Source organism: Rhinoraja longicauda, chromosome 32, assembly GCF_053455715.1.
Source record: "Rhinoraja longicauda isolate Sanriku21f chromosome 32, sRhiLon1.1, whole genome shotgun sequence".
NCBI lineage: Eukaryota > Metazoa > Chordata > Chondrichthyes > Rajiformes > Arhynchobatidae > Rhinoraja > Rhinoraja longicauda.
In genome coordinates, this window is record NC_135984.1 from 22,316,763 (window position 1) to 22,339,380 (window position 22,618).

Genomic DNA, 22,618 nt, shown 5'->3' on the forward strand with positions numbered 1-22,618 from the left:
CCGTTCAAAATCCACATACATAGCACCCAAGGACAGGGTTGAACTGGGATCTCTGGTACTGAGACAATAACTCTATTACCTGTGCCATTGTGGCTTCTAGAGCTACAGTAATTTTACTTCCATAGTATTACTTTGAAAAGGAATAATTTAACTAATGACAGTAATTATTAAAAAACCTGTGCATCTCTAATGATGAAATAACATTTTGCTTCAAAATATGACTGAAGGTGACGTGCGTTATTAGTTTAATGGAGAGGTACATATTTTCATGTATAAGAAATTAGAAATTTGCATTGATGAGAAATGATTTCCCAAGGTCTTGCCATGAATCTTTACACTCGAAGAGTAGTGTTCTGCAACAGAAATAGGTTAATAGTATTAGAAGAATGAGGGGGGGGACCTCATTCAAACATACAGAATAGTGAAAGGTATAAGAAAATAACTGCAGATGCTGGTACAAATCGATTTATTCACAAAATGCTGGAGTAACTCAGCAGGTCAGGCAGCACCTTGGGAGAGAAGGAATGGGTGACGTTTCGGGTCGAGACCCTTCTTCAGACTGAAGAAGGGTCTCGACCCGAAAAGTCACCCATTCCTTCTCTCCCGAGGTGCCGCCTGACCTGCTGAGTTACTCCAGCATTTTGTGAATAAATAGAATAGTGAAAGGCTTGGATTGAGTGGATGTGGAGTGGACAGGATGTTTCTACAAGTGGGAGATTTGGAGTAGAGGTCATAGCCTCAGAATTAAAGGACATTAGTTTAAGAAGGAGATGAGGAGAAATTTCTTTAGTCAGAGGGTGGTGAATCTGTGGAATTCTTTGCCACAGAAGGCTGTGGATATTTTTAAGGCAAAGATAGATTCTTGATTACTACAGGTGTCAGAGGTTATGGGGAGAAGGCAAGAGAATGGGGTTTGGAGAGAGAGGCAGATCAGCCATGATTGCATGGCAGAGTAGACGATGGGCCGAATGGCCTAATTCCACTCCTATTCCTTATGACATGACACTGAGTGCAAGGCCCATCTTCTCGGAGACCTCAGTGAACAATTCTACAAAACTTGACAAACGTACACAAACATTGGAGTCACTTCACACAGCAGTGTTAATACCGAGCTTTGGGTTGCTGGTGTTCTGGAGTGTGGTTGCCATGGGCTGAACAGCTTCCCATTGTTCCGAAGATTATCTGCACTCCTGCATAAAGGTTGTGGGAGGTCAATGTTGTGGAGGGAAAGAATGAATAAAGTGTTGTGGCAATGATGTAAACACGGAGACTGGTTGTGTTGTGAACCTGTTGCTTGCCTTCATGAAGCCATTCCTCACGGGAAAGAAGAAGCGCGTGAGTGCTGAAGTCCGGCGGGAATCCAGGGCCTTGAAAAGCAGAGGGTGGGTGGGAAGAGTGCAGAAGGCTCAGCAACCTGCCGCCAGCCTTGACATACACAGGTTTCTCAAAGCCCTCGACCAGTCTTCCTGTCTCTGACTACATTTTACCCCTGTTGCTTTGTTGTTATCTTCTCCCAGCTAACAATGATCTATTCCACATTTCCCTTGATCTCCATTCCCTTTGTCCTATTTTGACACCTTACACTTCTTTATCTATGTATCTCCCTCTCCCCCGATATCAGTCTGAAGAAGGATCTCGACCCGAAACGTCACCCATTCCTTCTCTCCAGATATGCTGCCTGACCTGCTGAGTTACTCCAGCATTTTGTGTCTATCTTTGGTTTAAACCAGCATCTGCAGTTCCTTCCCACATTCCATCTGCACCCTCAATAGCTTCAGCTTTCCGTTCATGAATGTCTCTGGCTCATACTCAATGTATATGGATTCTTCAACTGCACCCACACATCTTAGATAATAAGCTGTCACCATCCTCTCTCAGGCAACACCAACATCATTTCTTCATTCAGTCTCTCTCGGGTCCAGCCCATCACATACAATAGACAATAGACAATAGGTGCAGGAGTAGGCCATTCAGCCCTTCGAGCCAGCACCGCCATTCAATGCGATCATGGCTGATCACTCTCAATCAGTACCCCGTTCCTGCCTTCTCCCCATACCCCCTCACTCCGCTATCCTTAAGAGCTCTATCCAGCTCTCTCTTGAAAGCATCCAACGAACTGGCCTCCACTGCCTTCTGAGGCAGATAATTCCACACCTTCACCACTCTCTGACTGAAAAAGTTCTTCCTCATCTCCGTTCTAAATGGCCTACCCCTTATTCTTAAACTGTGGCCCCTTGTTCTGGACTCCCCCAACATTGGGAACATGTTTCCTGCCTCTAATGTGTCCAATCCCCTAATTATCTTATATGTTTCGATAAGATCCCCCCTCATCCTTCTAAATTCCAGTGTATACAAGCCTAATCGCTCCAGCCTTACAATCTCTTTTCACCCCTTACTCTAAACAAAGACTGACAGGCAAATGACAAAATCATCTTTCCATGAAACATTATACTCGTTATCACCTTTTCCAGAGCCAAGAATGGACCATTGTGGGCTCCCACCCAAGTCGTACTAGCTTCTCGTTTTCACCCTACAGCTAACAATAGCCTGTTTCCTATATCATTGTTATTTATTTTGCAGATCTTTCATTCATTGTTCTTTATCCCTCCACATCACCGTCTATATCTCTCATTTCCCTGAACCCTAACTAGTCTGAAGAAGATTCTCGACCCGAAACGTCGCCCATTCCTTTTCTCCAGAGATGCTGCCTGTCCTGCTGAGTTACTCCAACATTTTGTGTCCATCTTTGGGCACCATCTATCCTTGTTGCTGGCATTGATTTGTTCTTTTCACAGCTTTAATTCATTAGTTCTTTGTACCTTTTGTACCTTTTCATACCTCTAGTTTCCCTTTCCCCTCTCAGTCTGAAAAAGGGTCTCAACTCAAAACATTACCTATTCCTTCTCTCCAGAGAGGCTGCCTGACCTGCTGAGTTACTCCAGCATTTTGTGTCTATTACCAAATAATTGATTGGCAAACGACATCTAGCCATGAGCCTCCATAGTAAGGAAATTCCAACAATATTTAAGATCTGGAATGTGAAGTATTGAAGACAAAGCTAAGCAGACGTACGGACAACACACAAAGCACCAGGGAGCAAGAGCAACACAGTGGTGCAGCTAGTAGATCTTTGCCTCACAGTTCCAGTAACGTGGGCTCAACCCTGACTTCCAGTGCTGTCTGTGTGGAGTTTGTATGCTCTTCCTGTGTCTGTCTGGATTTCCTCCAGTTTCCTCCCACAGCACAAAGATAAGCATTAAGAAGGGTCCCCACCCGAAATGTTGCCTATCCACGTTCCCCACGGATGCTGCCTGACCCGCTGAGTTACTCCGGCACATTTTGTCTGTATTTGTAAATCAGCACCTGCAGTTCCTTGTTGCTACATTCTCCCAAAGACATAGGGTTGGTTCGTTAACTGTCCACAGTAATTGCCCCTAGTGTAGATTTTTTTTTTTAGATTTAGATTTAGAGATACAGCGCAGAAACAGGCCCTTCGGCCCACCGGGTCCGCGCCGCCCAGCGATCCCCGCACATTAACACTATCCTACACCCACTAGGGACAATTTTTACATTTGCCCAGCCAATTAACCTACAAACCTGTACGTCTTTGGAGTGTGGGAGGAAACCGAAGATCTCGGAGAAAACCCACGCAGGTCACGGGGAGAACATACAAACTCCGTATAGTACAGTGTAGGTGAGAGAAGAATTTGGGAAGTGGGGGATGATGGGAATGGAATCATAGAGTCACACAGTGTGGAAACAGGCCCTTCAGCCCAACTAGCCCACATCAACCAAAAATTATCATCTACACTAGTCCCACTTGCCTGTGTTTGTCCCATATCCCTCTAAACCTGTCCTATCCGTGTACCTGTCTAATAGCTTCTTAAACGTTGCGATATTCACTGCCTCAACTACCTCCTCTGGCAGCTCGTTCCATACACCCGCAACCATCTGTGTGAAAATATTACCCCTCAGATTCCTGTAAAATGTTTCCCCCTTCACCTTAAACCTCTGCCCTCTAGTTCTCGATTCCCTTACATTGGGCAGGAAGAGAATGTGCATCTACTCGATCTATTCCTCTCATGATTTTATGTATATGTGCAGAAAATAAATTTAAAAAATGGTGTGTGTAAAATCGATGGGACAAAGGATGTGTTTCCATCGTGTAAGACTATTTACTCAATCACTGTTATCTTAACAGATCTATCCTTCCTTCATTTCAATGGAATTCATGCCTTTAAAGGACAAGGGTAGTGACAGAGGAGCCTCTTTACTAATTATTCACACGCTTTAACATGAAACTTTCACGACACAGAGTAAAACATGTTCCTTAGCACTTTGTGCCTTTAAATAGAAAGCAGGTTAATGATGTATCAGACAACTCAGCAGAAATAAATTCAACCAAGGTGTCTGTCATCTGTGGATCAGAAGCAACATTTTTTTTCACTAAATACAAAAAAAGACCCTTTCAGGCCACAAATAACCTTGGCCTAAACTTCAATGCATCATTGAGGATATCATATTTTTGATACATCATTAAACCAAAGGTCTCTCTGCCCTTTCAGAGGGATGTGAATTATTCCTTGGCACTACTAGAAACCAAGGGAGCTCTCCTGGTATCTCTGGAGCAACAGATGATGACATTGCTCTGTAAGGATGTTGTAGAAAGGAGAAATATCACACTGGTCATTAGAGGTGATCTCCTGTGTTCAGGGTTAAAGCAGTTCACTGGAGCAGAGCAAATGGGGCTTTACTCTGCAGTAAACCCTTCAAGGGAGAGTCAAGAGTGTTTTATTGTCATGTGCCCCGAAACAGAACTATGAAATTCTTACTCTGACCTGAAACGTCACCTGAACTCCAGAGATGTTGCCCGCCCCGCTGAGTTACTCCAGCTTTTTGTGTCTGTCTATGAAATTCTTACTTGCAGTTGCCCGTTTCTGTGCTGTTTAACTCTGTGACTCTATCAGAACACGACTAGGTTTTGTGTTTCTGGAACTGGTGCACAACAATGCTGAGAACTATACTTTGCACTCTGTGTTTAGTTCCCTATCCATGGTCTCCAAAGGTTCTGCCTGACCTGCTGAGTTACTCTAGTACTTTGTGTCTATATTTGGTGCTGTAAACTGTAAACTGTTTATGTATGTGTTGTTAGGTTTGTGTGCTATTGTATCTTCTTTTTTAGTACCTGCACTGATGTACAGCACTTTGGTCAACATGGGGTGGGTTTAAATGTGCTATACAAATAAAATTGACTTGACTTGACTTTGCAAACCAGCATCTGCAGTTCTTTGTAGAATCTGAAGAAGGGTTCCGACCAGAAATGTCACCTGTGCACATTCTCCAGAGATGCTGCCTACCTAACCTGCTGAGCAATCTCAGCACTTTGTGTCTATTTTAGTGTTGCAGTTAGCTGTGAATTCAGCCTCAGTCTTTTGTAAACCAGCATCTGCAGTTCCTGTGTGTAGGAAGATACTGCATTGCTGGTTTACACTGAAGATAGACACAAAGTGCTGGATTAACTCAGTGGGACCGGCATCATCTCTAGATTGAAGGAATGCCTTCTATCCCAAGATGTTGCCTGTCCCGCTGAGTTACTGCAGCATTTTGTGTCTATCTGCAGTTTGCATTTCCAACGAAGCTCTCCCTATTGGCACCTTCAGTGCAATGAATCTAGCATTGGCAGTGCGCAGGCCAACATTCATAGATCTGGGGGAGGTGGACAGAGGGTTGTTATGCCTTTGACTTCTGGTGAACGGGGACATTAATCTTACCTCTGTCCACTGCCTGCAACAAGATTGATGAAATAATTTAGAGGGCATCTATCATCGTGTCAATGGGGATGAAATGGAAACGCTACTAGATTTGACAGGGTGTTTTTGAAACTTTTCTCAGGTTGGAACCAGCGAAGACAGATCGATTCTTTATTAAAGCAGGAAAAGCAGAAGTTGTTCAGAAGTTAGGTCGCAACTGTTGAATAATTATTTGACCTCTTGCTGCTGACGACAGACATTATTTTCTCTTTGGCTCCTGCCGTGCACTGTGATATTTATAGTTTGAAAAGGTCAGCCTGATGGAATGGGACCAAAGGAAAAATTACAGATCAAAATCTTAGTACAAGACATAAACACTCCACTCCCATCACAAAACACACAGTAATCAGGCTGTGATTGCTCTTGCATGTCAAGGTGATTTTCAGGGAGGACAAGAGCAAGAAAGCCTAGCTTCTCCTGGTCTATCTAGCAGTTAGGAAAGTGTGAATCATTACACGTATTACCGCTACCACAACAAAGAAATTTAGAGTTGAGAAGGAAACTGCATGGAAACAGGCCCTTGAGCCCACCATCGATCACCTGTGCACACTAGTTCTATGTTATCCCTCATTCACATCTACTCCCTACACACCAGGGGCAATTTACAGAAGCCAATTAACCTACAAACCAACACGTCTTTGGGATGTGGGAGGAAACCGGAGCACCCGGAGGAAACCCACGTGCAAACTCCACACAGACAGCACCCGAGGACAGGATTGTGGCACTATGAGGCAGCAGCTCCGTGCTGCCCAAAAGCTGCCAGTGAGGTACAAGGAACTCCAGATGGTGGAATCTTAAACTAAACACAATGTTCTAGAGAAACTCAGCAGGTCAGGCAACATCTGTGGAGGGAATGGGCGGGCAAAGTTTCAGGTCAGGACTCTTCTGACAATTTAGAAAAGACGCAAGAATCAAATTTGCTAAACTAGGAACTGGCAATGCAGGAAGAGGGTGGGAGAGGAATATTAGTTATATATGTCTCAATTTTCCAGATTTTTAAATTTTCCAGATTAAGTTTAGACAAGTTCTAAACAAATGCAGCAATATCATCTTGAAGGTCAAACAAGAAAGAGCCGCAGTCTTACAATTAACAGGCACACAGACACCGTAACTCAGTATAACACACCGTTAATTGAAGCAAGGTCGATAAAGAATCGATCTATTCGTCAGAAGAACAAACAGTTAGTTTAGTTTAGTTTAATTTAGAGATACATCGCTGAAACAGGCCCTTCAGTCCACCGAGTCCACACAGACCAGCAATCCCCGCACATTAACACTATCCTACACACTTGGGCGGCTCGGTGGCGCAGCGGTAGAGTTGCTGCCTTACAGCGAATGCAGCGCCGGAGACTCAGGTTCGATCCTGACTACGGGCGCCGTCTGTATGGAGTTTGTACGTTCTCCCCGTGACCTGCGTGGGTTTTCTCCGAGATCTTCGGTTTCCTCCCACACTCCAAAGACGTGCAGGTTTGTAGGTTAATTGACTGGGTAAAATGTAAAAATTGTCCCTGGTGTGTGTAGGATAGTGTTAATGTGCGGGGATCACTGGACGGCGCGGACTTGGTGGGCTGAAAGGGCCTGTTTCCGCGCTGTAGAATCTAAATCAAAATCTAAAATCTAAATCTAAATTTACACTTATACCAAATATACAAACCCAAGCCAATTAACCTACAAACCTGTACGTCTTTGGAGTGTGGGAGTAAACCGAAGATCTCGGAGAAAACCCATGCAGGTCACAGGGAGAACGTACAAACTCCGTACAGACAGCACCCGTAGTCAGGATCGAACCCGGGTCTCCGGCGCTGCATGCGCTGAAAGGCAGCAACTCTGCCGCTGCCCCAGTTCAGTTCAGTTACTGAAAAGCAGTTCGATGCCAGTTGTTGGGAACCAGTCAAGATGATCCAAGATGGCGCCTAAGCCAGGCGACTCTTTGTGTGCTCGTCACAGAAGTGGATCTGCAATCACGCATTACATTTGCTCCACTCTTTTAAATCTCTAATCCCTTTATATCATGTATCATCTATACATTGTGGATGTCTCGACTGTAATCATGTACTGTCTTTCCGCTGACTGGTTAGCACGCAACAAAAGCTTTTCACTGTACCTCGTACACTAAACTAAACTAAACTCAACTCAACTCAACTCAGTGGGAGACAGATCCAAATGTAAGAAAATGAAGTTTAATCGTCAGGGACTAGAATCGGAAATGTTAAATCCTATGAGGCAATTTAAAAAAAATAACCAAGGTGTAAAATACACACAATGTCTGGCAATTAGCTCCCATTCCAAACTCTGTGGGAGGGAGATGGACAATTGATGTGAGAGGCAGTCAAAAATTGCTTTCTGTAAAAGAGGAAATGTGAAACTGATGCTATAATTACCTTGATGGATATAACCAGGCACATCAGTGGGTCAAAGCCACACCACCACACAAAGCTCCTGGTGACAGTTTTTTAATGCAATTAGTTTAGCAAAACTATACAGCAGAACCTAAACAATTCAGACACTAGTTCCATAGCTAATAGTAAAATAGTTCAACATTTTGGCCATTTTACCCCTGATTGAAAATCTGTGTGTAGTTGGATTATTTCCCGTTTGAGCTCATTACAAATCAATGGTTTCTCTTTGTCCATTCATCACCACCTTGTAATTTGACCTGTGAAATCTTGCTCTATAGGCATCCAGACAGAAGACTAATCGACCAAGTCAAGTCAAGTCCAACTCTATCCTCACTTTAGGCTTGTGTAATTTTGAGTTGACAAATATTCTCTTGCCCAGTTAATTATGAACTATGAGTATCGGTAATTGAGACCAGGAATCTTTCGGAAAGGCAGAGCCAAAAATAACTTTCTGACTTGGGCATCAGTAGGTTACCCATGGAATTTAATGGGCCCGTAATAGTAGAGTTGCTACCTCACAGCGCCGGAAACTCGGGTTTGATCCTGACTACAGATGCTGTCTGTGCAGAGTTTGCACATTCTCCCTGTGGGTTTTGTCCAGGTGTTCAGTGTCACCCAACACTCCAATGATGGTTTGTAGGTTTGTAGGTTAATTGGCTTCTGGAAATTGTCCCAGGTGTGAAGGACACAAAACTAGGATAATATAGAACGAGTATACGGTTGATTGTTGGTCAGTGTGGATTGAGTGGGCGGGCTCAAGGGCCTGTTTCCACGCTGTATCCCTAAACTAAAACATTTCCAAGTTGACACACATCTAGTTGACTATGAATGCTGTCTTTACGGAGTTTGTACGTTCCCCCCATGACCTGCAAAGGTTTTCTCCGGGAAGCTCCGGTTTCCTCTTACACTCCAAATATGCACAGGTTTGTAGGCTAATAGCTTGGTATCACACATTCATATTGTACTGCCTTGGTGCAAATATCTACTCCAGTTAATCTTGTCCTGTGCATTGAATCAAAACATTTGCAAGTGTCAGTTCAAATTGGGGAGGGGTAGCATCGCCTGCATTCCTGGTAGATATTGTGAAAATCTCACAGCAACGTCAAGTGAGAAACATCAGACAAGTAACTACCAGGGGCTGCAACTTCAGCCAATGCATTTAGGTCAGCTCTTACAGGGTAAATCACTCAATATCCCTTGTGATCAAGTGGCCAGACACTGTGTGAGTAGTCATATTGCGCCAGACTCGCAGAATTTCCCTGAACAGATGACTGTTTTCATTCATTTAATACAGTGGACATTAGCTGCATGCACTTAACTCACCGAAATATTGGTTAGGAAACAATAATGCGACCTAGTTAGATTGTAAATTGTCCCTAGTGTGTATAGGATAGTGTTAGCATGCTGGGATTGCTCGTTGGCGTGGACTCAGTGGGCCGAAGGGCCTGTTTCCACACTGTATCTCTAAACTAAACTAAACTAGTTTCATGGCAAATGTTGCTTGATGGTACGATCCTCAGTACTATCATTTGTACATGAATGAAGGAATAGTATGGAGTCATACGGCATGGAAACAGGCCCTTCGGTCCACCTTGTACTTGCTGAACAAGATCCCCCTTCTAAGTTTCTCCCATTTTAATCACATTTGGCCCATATATCCCTCTAAATCTTTCTTTTTGCCTGATCTGGTAAAATAAAACAACAGCAAGTGCTGCCGAGCCAAAATTAATGCTGAGGGTTTTAAGGTCACTGCTATCAATGCTCTTTTAGATTTAGAGAATCAGCACGGAAACAGGCCCTTCGGCCCACCGAGTCCGCACCGCCCAGCGATCCCCGCACATTAACACTATCCTACACACACTAGGAACAATTTATACATTTACCCAGTCAATTAACCTACATACCTGTACGTCTTTGGAGTGTGGGAGGAAACCGAAGATCTCGGAGAAAACCCACGCAGGTCACGGGGAGAACATACAAACTCCGTACAGACAGCACCCGTAGTCAGGATCGAACCTGAGTCTCCGCCGCTGCATTCGCTGTAAGGCAGCAACTCTACCGCTGCACCACCGTGCCACCCAGTGCCCCCCCCCCAAGATAAGCTGACAATATTTAAACAACAGGAGCCATAGGTTTATGTTTATTATTGTCACGTGTACTGAGTGAGGTACAGTGAAAAGCTTTGTTTCACATGCTATTCAATCAAAACAGATAATATTCTGCATAGACATAATCAAGCCAACTCCCACAAACTTCTACAGATGCACCATAGAAAGCATACTTACAATTGGCATCCCAGCCAGGTTTGGGAATGGCCCTCCACAAGACCGCAGGGAATTGCAGCAAGTTGTGGATGTAGCTTGGACCAACACACAGATCAGAGTCCCCACCACTGATTCCATCTGCACCAGGCTGCCTTGGAAAAGTAGCCAACATGATAAAGAGGGCTCCCGTAATTAAGAAGAAGGGTCCGAAGAAGGGTTCTGACCTGAAACGTCATCTATCCATGTTCTCCAGAGATGCAGCCTGACCCGATCATTTACTCAAGCACTTTGTGTCCTTTTTAAAAAAAACAGTCAAAGATTTGTCCCACCCCAGTTATCCTTTCTTTTCCCTGCCCCCGGCCCTGTGTAGAAGATACAGAAGGTTGAAAGCAGACTCAGGAACCTCTTCTACCCCTCTGTCACCAGGCTTCTGAACGGCCCTTCCATAAACGTGAGTACTATCCAAGCTGCCGCGACCCCATTGTGGACATTGGACTTTGTCTCTGGAACTGATGCGCGATGTTGCTGAGAATATATTCTGCACTTTGTATCTGTCAGTTGCCTCACCTATTGTACTTGAGTATGGGTTGACTGCGTCTATGTTTAGTTTTATAGGATTTGATTGTACAGCATGGAACACAGACCTTTCCACTGTACTTCAGTACTTGTGACAATAATAAACCTAAACCTAATCTCCCAAATCCTCTGAGAATATGTAAAACAACACCACCAGATATCCCAGGCCAGCTTTGAGAAGCTAATTACCCCTACTACAATCAGTTTGAAGCTCGATCCAAAGCGTCACCTTTACATTCCCTCCGCAGATGGTGCCTGACCCGCTGAGTTACTCTGGCACTTTGTGTTTTGCCCGAACCACACGCAGTCAGCTCCATTGTAAATGACAAGACTTTCACGTGCATGACAACTCCCAAGACAATTCTTCTATTCTGAGCAGGGTTATGACAAGCGACTATCAAGTGGACAAGCAAAAATAGTCTCAAAGCATTCTTAAAAGAGTGTGACATCTCCACCGGTTCTTGGGAATCCCTGGTTCATGACAACAGTAGTCCAGTGCAAACCGCATTCCACTCAGATAGCCACCACGAGGACAGGAGGGAACGAGAGAGCAGGCAAAAACTCACATCAAAAACCACGCATAAATGTGTACAAAAATCCCAAGGCGTTTTACAGAAGCATTAATCAAAACAAAAGCTGACACGGAGCCAAAGGAAGATAAGAGCTTAAAATAACTTGGTCAAAGAGTGAAGTTTAAATGAGAGGAGAGAAGCCAGAAGTTTAAGGAAAGGCACAGGGCCAATCACTCAATCCAGAAAATGGATCATCATTGTCTTCAGGAAATTTTCATTCAAAATTCGCAATGCTGTAAAGCTGTACCGAGTTTGATTTGCAGCAGGGTCCAGTAAATTCAGTTCACTGTATTCCCAACAAACTGACCCCCTCCACCCCCCACTATGTCGAAACCAGAAAGAGAATCTCAAATGTCAGACCATGCACGACTCCTGTACAGCAGCTGACACTCTGGGATACAATGAATGCCTCATTGACTGCTGCACTTGACACAGTTCTATTTGCACATTCGCCTCCTCTTTCCCTTCATTGCATTGGTTATATTTAGCAACTGTGACAAGGGAGCCATCCAGCAAATGCAACGGGGCAGTAGTTTTACAGCCACATTGCGACAGAGAGAGGCAGTGAGAGGAAAAATGCAAGGAGTGCTGAAAAGAGTCGCTAACATTTCAGGTCTGAGATCCTTCATCCGATGAGGGGTTCATTTTGACCAAGACTTTCTGAGCTTCAAACAAGATGAAGCAGCGGGTTATTAACTTCAGGAAGCATGGTGAAGTCCCAATCAGCTGAAGTGGAAGTGGTTGAGCTTCCCATTCCTTGGTGTAAATATTACCAATGATCTGTTGTGAACCAACCACATTGAAGTGACAACTAAGAATGTGCGCCAACAGTTCTACTTCCTGAGGAGACTGACGAAATTCAGCATGTCTCCAATGACTCTTATCAACTTTTACAGATGCACCACAGAAAGCACGCTGTCCGGTTGCAACACAGCTTAGTTTGAGGACAGCTCTGTATCCAAGACCGCAAGAAATGTTGTGGATGTAGCCCAGTCCATCACACAGACCAGACTCGCCATACTGACTCCATCTACACCTCACGCAAGTCAATGTATTCAAAGACTTGTTCCACCCCAGTCATGCCTACTTCTTCACACTCCCATTAGGCAGAACATACACAAGTCTTAAAGCATGCACCACTGACTCAGGAACAGCTTATTGCCCTCTATTATCAGCCTTCCCAATGGTCATTCCATGAGCTAGGCTACCGTCTGATTCACTTCTACCACATTGTGGACATTGGACCTAGTCTCTGGAACAAGTGCACTACAATGCTGAGATCTATATTCCATACTCTTCATCTTTCCCTTTGCTCGACCCATCGAACCTGAGTGTGGCTTGATTGCATTGTGGTGCAGCAGGTGCCTCACAGTGCCAAAGACCTGGGTTCAATACTGACTACGGGTGCTGTTTATGTGTCGTTTGAACCTTCTCCCCGTGACTGCGCAAATTTCATCTAACTGTAAAGCCAACGACTGAACCTTGGCCAATCTTGCTCTGCATGAACTGGTACAGCACAATGTGGAATTGCGAACTTGTCCCATTTAGTTTAGTTTAGTTTAGAGACACAGTACTGAGTCCGCGACGACCAGCGATCCCTGCACACTAACACTATCCTACACACGCTAAAGACAATTTTTTTTTTTTTACCAAAGCCAATTAACCTACAAGCCTGTAAACCGGAGCCCCCGGAGAAAACATACGCAGGTCGCAGAAAGAACGTACAAACTCCATACAGACAGCATCTGTAGTCAGGATCAAACCCGGCTCTCCGGCACTGTAAGGCAGCAACTATACTGCTGTTTCACCATGCTGCCTGGGCCATAAGATTTGGGACTTCCATAAGAAACTTTAACCCAAGGCAGGGAGAGCAATCTGACTGTAAATTACTGCCAAGTTTGGGGTAGAAACACGGGATTAATTCCAGCAGGAACGTTTCATGCGTTAGGACACAGGGGAGAGGTTAGGGAAGCAAGCTTTGCCACTTCAGGTTGCAGAGGAACACCAGCGGAAGATGATTTACACCACCAATCTGCTACAAAGCCCAACAGCATGAAGTTCAAATGATATTACCAAGATGCAAAAGCACACATAAGATACAATCTCTGCCAAAATGGATAATTTAAGGAAATCTGCCTCAAGGTTCAGAATTCATTTTGTTGTGAAGCCCAGCACCAAGGGATGGATCTGTTTGTCTGTAATTAAAACATTTCTGATGCAAGTATTAGATTAAACGAAAGACTATACGACCATAATGTTGAGATATGTTTCCAAAAGCATCCAAAAGCAAATCTTAACACATCACACTGCACATGTGCAAACTCTGTCTATAAAGAGTTTGCACACCTGCACACAGAGGCACAGTGGTGTGGTGGTAGAACTATTGCCTCACAGTGCCAGAGACCCAGGTTCAATCCTGACCTCGGGTGCTGTCTGTATGGAGTTTGTACGTTCTCCCTTTGACTGTATGGGACTTCTCCAGGTGCTCCAGTTTCCCCCCACATCTCAAAGACGTGCAGGTTTGTAGGTTACTTGTCTTTGGTAAAAGAAATTGTAAAATGTCTCGAGTGTGTGTAGGATTGGGTTAGTGAACTGGTCAGAGCACACTCGGTGGGCTGAAGGGCCTGTTTCTGTGCCGTATCCCTAAAGTCTAAAACCACAAATATGTACTAAAACACAACCTCGCACACATGGAAACACAAGGTGACACGTAAATGAAAATCATACCATACACAATTTCACACATGTGCATCCACAAACAGCAACAGAACCCCAACACATGCAAACATGCATTTGCAAACATAATCATGACCATCTTATACATAAACCTAAAGAGAAACCAATGTGCATGGGCTAACTATTGATTTCTGGTGCAAGTTCAAACAACATACATACCCACCAACACACAAATCATACACCCAAACTGTATAAACAGCAGACAAGAGGCTGAAACAATGAGACAAGAGAAAATGGAACAGGAGCCATAAAGTGGTCTCTGTTTCAGGATCCGGTTCATTGCACTTCTGTGAATCCTCATCACCACACATCGTAAAGCAAATGTTTTGGCCCAGCTGTACCCCAGGATATTGTTATTTTCCCAAATGAGCTTAAGCCCTCTGCTACAGCACAAGCCTTCAAAGTCGGAAACCTACAAATCCAGGCAAATTACAGTGGGCATCCCCAGGCACCCCCACTCAAATATCAAGGCAGTCAGTCGTATTAAATCGATGTCCGCAGGCCTCCCGTAGGCAGAAGAGTTTCAAGTCTCCTAACTGTAAACTCTCAGGAGTCCTAGCAACACTTCAGGAGCCCACAACACTGACAGACAGTGAGCAGATGTTTCTGAAGGCTCTGCTTACAAATCCGTAATCAAATGGTTGATCTTCAGAAAACATCTGGTACCTCCCAACATAAAGATAACGGCCACACATCACCCGTGCAGTCTGCCTGCCAGAATGGGTGGGTCCCAGTTTTTATCCTTCGATTCGGCACTGATGGTTGATCGTCTACAAGCGATGGCCATAAAGTTGACCCTGGTGCCGCAAGCTTAAAAAAGGGAAATCAAAGCCATCTTGTTACTGGTCACTCCACATTATTGCACGTCTGCAGAAGTCAGGCAGATCATGCTTGATCAGCGATGCGACCAAGAACTACATCGCTTGGTAACGATCAAAGAAGAAATACGTGCTTGAAGGAAATTTGATATCTTCATTTGATATATACAGTGGGATCTTGGTGTGCTTGTTCATGGAACACAATGCGTACAGGCATGTACAACAAGCAATTAGGAAGGTAAATGGTACATTGGCTTTTATGGTAATGGTGTTGGAAGCCATGTCGTACTGAAAGCCCATTTACCATATTGTCTGCGGTTTATATCTTCACAACTAAAGTGGGGACATATGTGCATTGGAGTCGGTGTACCACAGACTAATTGTCCATTGTAGATTGATTCCTAAAATGAAGGGACAATCTGTGAGCAGAGATTAAGTGTGGCCTGTATTAAATGGAGTTTAGAAAATGAGATATAATCTTAAATATATATTAATCTGTTGGTTTGACATAATAGATGCCGAGAGGTTATTTATTCCAGCTGTAAATTCTACAATTAGGACACAGAAAAGTGAAATGAAAAGAATTTATTTTGCAGAAATTAAGATCTACAATTTACCTCATGGGGCTGTGATTGCTTAGTCACTGAGTCTGTTCATGGCTAAAACTAATATGTGTACAGTGAGTGAGCTAGTAGATAAGAATTCAATGGGTAAATGGGCAGCGTAAGATCAGATCAAATCCAGATCAGATTAGTTTATTGTGATGCAATGAAAATCTTTGTTCACATGAAACTCACAGAGTAAATATTATACACATAGTGATGGCAAATGCAATAAATACAACAAAGAATGCAAAAAGACAGAACGGTGCAAGAATATTACAGTACAATAATGGAATAATTGAAAGAGGTAGAGTTAAGAGTAAATATAGCTGGCAGCACCTCAGGGAAGGGGGTATGAAAGTTAATTGGTGGAAGAATCTGATAACAGTGGGGATGAAGCTGTCGTTCAGTTTGGACATCCAATGTTTCATGTTCCTGTACCTTCTCCCAGAGAGAAAAGGGAAAGGTGAAGATGGCCAGCATCCTTAATAATACTTCCAAGCCACCCTGATGATCAGGAAGATCACCACTTATTAAATGGCAGAGTAATCTCAAATGATAGGATGCAGATGACACAACGGTGATCGGGCTTATCACCAACGGGGATGAAACAAAATACAGAGCGGAGGTGCAGAACCTGGCGGACTGGTGCTCGGATAACAACCTGTCCCTAAATACCACCAAGACCAAGGAGCTGATCATCAACTTCCGTAGGTCACATAACGGGGAATATGCCCCGATCTCTATCAACGGGGACAGTGTGGAGAGAGTGTCCAGCTTCAAGTTTCTGGGCACTCACATTTCGGAGGACCTAACATGGTCCAATAACACTGCTGTGCTGGTCAAGAAGGCACAGCAAAGACTGTTCTACCTAAGAACACTGAAAAAGTCTGGTCTACCCCAACAGCTGCTGACGACCTTCTACCGCTGCACCATAGAGAGCATCCTAACGCATGGCATCCCTGTGTGGTACCTCAGCTGCACGGAGGCAGAAAGGAAAGCTCTACAGCGGGTAGTCCATAGAGCTCAGAGGGCCATCGGAACACAGCTACCAGACTTGGAGGGCATCTACAATACACGATGCCTCAGAAAAGCCACCAGCATCCACAAAGACTCTTCACACCCCTGCAACAGTCTGTTCGAACTCCTTCCATCGGGCAGAGAATACAAGGCCTTCTACGCCCGCACCTCCAGACTCAGGAACAGCTTCATCCCCAGGGCCATAGCTGCTATGAACCGGTCCTGCTGAGTCGGATGGTCACAACGCATAGATCAACTTGCACTTTATCCTGTCTAAAACTGTTACAATTGTTTAGTTGGGTTGCTGTTGTCTAAATTAATTAAATTATTGCATCGTATGGGAGGCGCATTCCCAATCTCATTGTACCCCTGGGTACAATGACAATAAAGATATATGGTATTGTATTGTATTGTATGGTCCAGCTTACATTCGTTAATGCTCAGGTTTGTGAACAGGCTATCTTGTTCTATGTTCTGTCTGGGTAAATATAATTTGCCCTTTACTCTTTGAAGTTTCACAACATGAATAATTGTTAGGGAAGCGCTTCGGTCCCTTTGAGACAGCACATCAACTATGTTCTTAGGAAAGTTTTAGAGGATAGTCATTAGAAAACCACCAAAAGCAGTGTTGCACCAGTAGAGTTCCTGCCCTACAGTGCCAGAGACGGAGGTTCGATCCTGACTACGGGTGCTGTCTGTATGGAGTTTGCACGTTCTCCTTGTGGCCGCATGGGTTTTCTTCGGGTGCTCCGATTTCCTCCCACATTCCAAAGTCATGCAGACTTTATTGATGTAAGTTTATTGACTCCTGTAAGTTTATTGACTCCTGTAAATTTTCCCGAGTGTGTACGATGTGAAACTGGGATAACATAAAACTAGTGAACGGGTGACCGTTGGTCGGCACAGACGTGGTGGGCCGAAGGGCCTGTTTCCACGCTGTATCACTAAACTAAACTCTGAATCGCATGTCATCAAAAAACATCATTAGTTAAATTGTCACTTTTTTTAACGCATTATCTAAGTTACTCCTTCAATACAATACTAAGGAAATGCCATGTCACTGTACATCAAATGAGATGTTAAACTAAAGTCACATCTGTCCATTCAAAGAAATGTAAAAGGTCCCATGACACCATGAGAAGAACAGCAGCTCTTGAAAATCATAACTGCGGTCTCTGTGTTTTTAGGTAGAAGCTGTTTTCACTGTTTCTACTCATCCCATTTACTCTGCACTACACGCACCTTATATTTTTCAGTCTGAAGAAGGATCTCGACCCAAGAACGCCACCTATCCATGTTCTCCAGAGATGCTGCCTGACCCACTGAGTTACTCCAGCACTTTGTGTCTTTTCCGTTTGTTAACCAGCATCTGCAGTTCCTTGTTCCCGCTCTCTCGTGTTGTTTTAATTACTTGCACTTGCCCTGCCTGCTGCCTTGCACAATTGTTCCTTTCAACATTCAACTTCCCAGCCTTCACCAGCTTTTATTTCTTCTTTTTCCTTGATTTTGTACTTCTTAAAACCTGTTACATACCGACAATTTTTTTTTAACCAGTTTTAATGAAAGGCATTTGACCTGAAAACATTAAACTTTGTCGCCTCTCCCCAGACACTCCCGAACTTTAAAGAATTTGTGCTCAGTGGGTTCTACACATTTAACCAAATCCACTGTAAATACACCAGCGGTGAACAGGTCATTTTAGGGACTGCCTCTGAAACTTCCCAGGAACCGCAAAACACAAAATTCAAATCTCGAAAGTCTGAAAGCCTTTACTGTTTGCAACAATATTACATGACCCAAGGATTTCCTGCGATTTTGGTTTTTATTTCAGATATTATAGCAGAATGCTGCAGATTTTAGATGTCACAGTTATTTTCTAGTTTAGTTTATTATTGTCATGTGTATCGAGGTACAGTGAAAAGCTTTATTTGTTGCGTGCTATCCAGTCAGCGAAAAGACTATACGTGATTACAATGTACAGATACAGGATAAAGGGTATAAAGTTTAGTGAAAGATACAGTGCAATAAAGTCCTATTAATGATAGTTCCAACAGTGTGAGATGTCCTCTATCTTTAGTAAACACTAGACGACCCGTGGACCCGTTGGGTCCCCGTTGTGGGGCCGGAAGGCGGGCGAGGGGGGAGAGGAAAGGGGAGAGGGAGCCACTTACCCTGGCCCCGGGCGGCCATCGCGTGCCCAGCAGCAGGAGAGCGGCCACAAGGCGCTGCCCCACGATCGTCCTCCCGGCGGCCATCTTCTTTGTCCTTCTTTCTGCCCCCACGCTGCACCATGGGAGGAAGGTCAGGCACAGGGCACCGGTCCTCCCGGTGTTGCTGCGCAGGTGCGCCGCTGCCGTGCCCGGCAACCTTCCCCCAACTGCGCACGCACAGATACCGGGCCAGACAACCCTCCCCCAACTGCGCCGGGCACGGCAAGTGGGAGCGATTTATTAAAGTTTATAAAGTGAATAACTTTTAAAATACAACAACAATTTGAACAAAACTTGATACTGCACACCGCAGGCGAATGGTGATTAAGGTGCCCCTAAAATTGTTGCGCTATCGTATACCGTTTTGGTTGTATTTCGGGAACATACATAGATTATATATATACACATACATACAAGATGAGACTTTTAGTTATATACTAGACAAAGTGGGCCCATTCCTCGTAGAGGGGAGGCAGGTAAGGGGAGAGGGTGTGACTGAGGAGACCACTCTCTCCTCCCCACCCCCACTCTAACTCTCCCCCACCTCCGCTTTCCCCACGACCCCCCCCTTTTCCCCACTCTCTCCTCCCCCACCGCCACCCCACTCTCCCCACCTCCCCTTTCCCCACCACCGCCCTTTCCCCCGCTCTCTCTTCCCCCCCATGTTGGCTGACCCGCTGAGTTACACAAGTTTTATTAGATACTAGAACAAGTGGACCCGTTGGCCCCAACCTCTCCTGCATTGGTGCAGCACCCTCTCCTCCCACTCCCCTCTCCCCTCCCTACCTCCCTCCTTCCCCCCCACTCCCCCCCTCCCTCCCTCCCCCTCGCTCCCCCCTCCCTCCCACTCCCCCCTCCCCTCCCCTCCCCTTCCCCTCCCCCCCACTGCATCCCCCTCGACCCCCCTTAACCTCCCTCCACCTCCCTCCCTCCCTCCTACCCCCCCTCCCACCACCCCCCTCCCTTCCTCCCTCCCAAGGAGATAGATTTAAACATTAAAATGTGAATAACTTTTAAAAAATAACACTGATTTCAATGAAACTTCTTCCATTAGCACCAAAGGGATGACGGTGAGTAAGGTGGGCCTAAAATTGTCATGCTATCGTGTACCGTTTTAGCTGCAGTTCAGGAACAAACAAACAAACAAACAAACGAGAGTTTTAGTATATAGATTAGTGTCTTCAAAGATGTATTGTGATTGGTGATAAGAAATTTGAGAAGGCACATGATTTCAAGGAGTAAAACCTGTATTTCGGGTGGCATTTCAGAGTAGGGATGTAACTGGGATATGCTGCTATCCTTGTGCACAAGTAAATAAAGTGTGGCATGAAGACAAATGCAAGCTGTCAGAGTTCAGTTAATCAGCAATGACAACAGGCACATTGGACTGATTAGCTTCTGTATTGCAAGGATTACACTGGGACCAGTATAATGCAGTGCTTTATCATACAGTATAATCCAGTGCTTTATCAGACAGAAGACGTTGTTGTACGGATGTCACTCACTTCAGTCCATATATCATGGAAGACAAATTCAAACTAAGTGTTTAAACAGGGTTGAGGCAATTCCAAGAAGGTGCGCTTGGCAATGGATATTTGGGGCCAAGTCAACCTTCTGATGAAAAATAAGGAGAACAAAGGGGAACAATGGGTGGCACGGTAGCACAGCGGTAGAGTTGCCGCCTTACGGCGCCAGAGATCCAGGTCCAATCCTGACTACGGGTGCTATCTGTATGGAGTTTGTATGTTCTCCCCGTGACCACGTGGGTTTTCTCCGGGAGCTCTGGTTTCCTCCCACACTCCAAAGACGTACACACTACAAACCGGTACGTCTTTGGAGTGTGGGAAGAAACCAGAGCTCCCGGAGAAAACCCACGCGGTCACGGGGAGAACGTACAAACTCCATGCTGACAGCACCCATAGTCAGGATTTGTAGGTCAATTGGCTTCAATAAAATTTTAATTGTCCCTAGTGGTGTAGGATGGTGTTAGTGTGCGGGGACCGTTGGCCAGTCTGGGCTCGGTGGGTCGAAGGGCCTGTTTCTGCGCTGTATCTCGAAATAAAACTAAAAACTAAAATTCTTAGTTTAATCCGTGCAGATTAATTACAAATATTAATTGTAGCTGGAAACAGGGACTCCGACTCCACCTCCCCCTCACTCCAGATCCAATGCCAACTACTGCTCCAGTAAGCAGGACATGTCCACCTGGACAAACATGAGGAGACCTACTGGGGCTTTGGACTAATAAATGTGAAGCTTTAGCTGTTTAACTTCCAACAATACCCACAAGCGCATTTATAAAGATCCTTAAAGCGCAGGGCTGCCAAGAATGCCTCCAGGTACACATTTGTCAATAGACTGACTCAGAGATACAATGCACGGTGGCGGGGTTTCATAAATATTACACATTCAGCTGACAAAAAAACATGTCCCAAAGGCACAGCGCTAAATTTGGATTGACACTGTATTTGTCGGTCTGGAAACCACCTTCAGTGCGGCCTTCTACAAAGCATAGCAGTCTCATTCTATCTTCTGCAAGCCAAGTACGGAAATGCATGGAGGTTAAAAAATTACAAGGACCAAACAGTTGCCCACAGTGTTTTATTCTTCTGCGATGTAAAATAATAATTCACTCTGCTTATATCCACTGGCATTTACACTCAATAACACACAGATAGATCAAATCACATTCCTCGCTTGGATTCCTCCATCATGCCATGCTTAGATTAGTTTCGTTTAGAGATACAGCGCGGAAACGGGCCCTTCGGCCTGCCGAGTCCACACCAACCTGTGATCCCTGCACATTAACACTATCCTACACACACTAGGGACAATTTACAATTATTCCAAGCCAAATGATCGACAAACCTGTATGTCTTTGGAGCATGGGAGGGAACTGAAGATAGAAACATAGAAACATAGAAAATAGGTGCAGGAGGAGGCCATTTGTCCCTTCGAGCCAGCACCGCCATTCATTGTGATCATGGCTGATCATCCACAATCAGTAACCTGTGCCTGTCTTCTCCCCATATCCCTTGATTCTGCTAGCCCCTAGAGCTCTATCTAACTCTCTTTTAAATTCATCCAGTGAATTGGCCTCCACTGCCTTCTGGGGCAGAGAATTCCACAAATTCATAACTCTCTGGGTGAAAATGTTTTTTCTCACCTCAGTTTTAAATGGCCTCCCCTTTATTCTAAGACTGTGGCCCCTGGTTCTGGACTCGCCCAACATTGGAAACATTTTTCCTGCATCTAGCTTGTCTAGTCCTTTTATGATTTTATACGTCTCTATAAAATTCTCTCTCATCCTTCTAAACTCCAGTGAATACATGCCTAGTCTTTCCAATCTTTCCTCATATGACAGTCCCTCCATCCCAGGGATTAACCTCATGAACCTACGCTGCACTGCCTCAATAGCAAGGATGTCCTTCCTCAAATTAGGAGACCAAAACTGCACAAAATACTCCAGATGTGGTCTCACCTGGGCCCTATACTACCGCAGAAGGACCTCTTTGCTCCTGTACTGAAATCCTCTCGTTATGAAGGCCAACATGCCTTTAGCTTTCTTCACTGCCTGCTGTACCTACATGCTTACTTTCAGTGACTGGTAC

General features: G+C 44.7%; 1 protein-coding gene across 5 annotated transcripts in view; it reads right to left on the reverse strand.

The window, feature by feature from the left end:
* The window catches only part of pknox2 (pbx/knotted 1 homeobox 2), a 411,407-nt gene that overhangs the window by 237,270 nt on the left and 151,519 nt on the right, over positions 1–22,618 (reverse strand). The window lies entirely within an intron of this gene.